Below are 2077 nucleotides of genomic sequence, written 5' to 3'. Positions count from 1 at the left end.
TTAGCTTCTTGGCGGACCAAGGCTCGATATCTCTTGTAGCGAAAGCCACAGGGGCGCGTCGACCAGGAATGAAGACAGCATCCGGACCAAACAAAGCCACGGGGAGCATACCTGGCAAGGAAGAGATGGGAGGAGCGGGGATCAAGACAGATCCAGGGGATCCGCCACCATGAGGTGATCTCCCGCCACCACCACTACCCGATCCATCGTCACTGTCGACCTGTATCGGCGATCCCGCAGTGCCGGCCCCGGATCCGGGCGCGCCAGCGACTTGCGGGGGTGGTGTCGAGAGAGATCTCCGCCGGGCTTCGGATCTGGACTGGGACAAGGCCCGTCGCGTGTCTTCTTCCAGGGCATCATCAGCGATTAGGGCTTCCTCTAAATCCTCCGGACTTTCGTCGTCATCATCGTCATTATCGTCATCGTCGTCAGGGCTGAAAGGATAGTGGCCGGTAGATAGTGTACGCTTCGAGGACGATCGGATGGGAGGCCCCGAGCCGTCGGACCAATCCGATCCCTCTTCCTCGTCGTCTTCCGAGCTGCCGAGTCCACAACCAGTGGGGATGACACGTTTGGCCTTCCCCTTCCCGGATCCAGTTCCGACAGTCAGAGAGCCGGTGGAAGCCGGTCGGGGAACGGTGGACACCGTCACCGAAGGGCCAGCAATGGATCTTGACTGAGACGAGCTGGACTTGGCCGTGGATGTGGCTAGCCCCGCCGTAGATGGGGCAATTACCGTGGATCCAGTCGAAGCCACTGCCTGGGACGACGTCGCGATAGTGGATCCGGTCTTAGACGCCGATCCCGACTTCGATACAGTGACGGATCCAGCCTTGGCAGTCGATCCGGACTTGGATGCCGTGGATCCCGACTTCGATACAGCTACGGATCCAGCCTTGGCAGTCGATCCGGACTTGGATGCCGTGGATCCCGTCTGGGATGCAGCAACGGATCCAGTCTTAGATCCCACTCCCGCTTTGGACGTAGCTACGGACCCAGTCTTGGATACTGATGCCGACTTGGATGTAGTGGTGGATCCGGACTTGGATCCGGCACCAGACTTCGAAGGGGAGGCGGAAGGTTTGGATGTGGATGTGGATCCCGCTTTGGAGACTGTTTTAGAGGCCGAACTGGTTTTGGGCGTAGCCTTGGGGGAAGCTCGGACCTGCTTGTGAGGCCGGGGGGATCCAGTACCAGGAGCAGGGGATGCACTACGCGGCCGTTTCGCGTCCGACGGACCCGCCCCACTTGGAGATTGCGGAGCAGCGGATACGCTAGTGACAGGAGGCGATCCAGCCAAGGGGAAAGTGGATCCGAAGATTCAGGGGGAGTGGAGAGGGGATCTGTGATGGCAGCGGCCACCAAAATCAGTCGCCGACGCGCCAAGTCCCGCTCGGATAACCCGCGATCGCGCTCTAGAACCAGCTGCTGGTGCTGAGCATGAGCAGTATCGAGCTGATCCCGTAGTTTCGTTGAAGTTGCCTCGGCATCCTTCAGTTTGTCACCTGGATCGACATAACGAGTGAATATGGGATTACCAGGAGGAAACAAAAGAGGATCCACGTACTCATGCGACGGATCTTGGATTCTAACTCCGTTTGCGCTCGCTTGGCATCTGCCCACTCGGTAGCCGCCTTGTCACGCTGAAGTTTGGTATCCGCCAGCTTGGCCTGGATCTCGTCGCGGATTTGAGTCATGCGTACGAATGTCTCAAGCGCGTAATATCGCCCAGCCGATGCTTTCTCGAGCGACCCTTTGGTTTTTCAATTCCTCGGAAAGACGAGCCAGAGCCACATCCGGCGACGAGGGAGGTGGATTCGGCGCGGGGGACCCTCCACGCGCCGACCCTAATGCGGATCCGCCATGTGTGGATCCAACATAGTCGTTGGTCAACACCTCTTCTTGAGTCAGGCGCAACTCGTCGCGGAGCCGATCCAAAGCTCTCGGTCCGCGGCCGCGCTAGCAGGTTTGGGAATGTTCCAGATCCCGCTCGAGGTCGTGGATCCGGGATTGGAGCTGGTGATCTCGGAATCGGGGAGCGCATCTATATAACCCACCACAGAAAGCGTATCCAACG

This window comes from Phytophthora infestans, genomic scaffold, assembly GCF_000142945.1.
Source record: "Phytophthora infestans T30-4 supercont1.176 genomic scaffold, whole genome shotgun sequence".
Classification (NCBI taxonomy): Eukaryota; Oomycota; class Peronosporomycetes; order Peronosporales; family Peronosporaceae; genus Phytophthora; species Phytophthora infestans.
The sequence above is the reverse complement of the archived record's forward strand: the minus strand, read 5'-3'. Positions refer to the sequence as shown.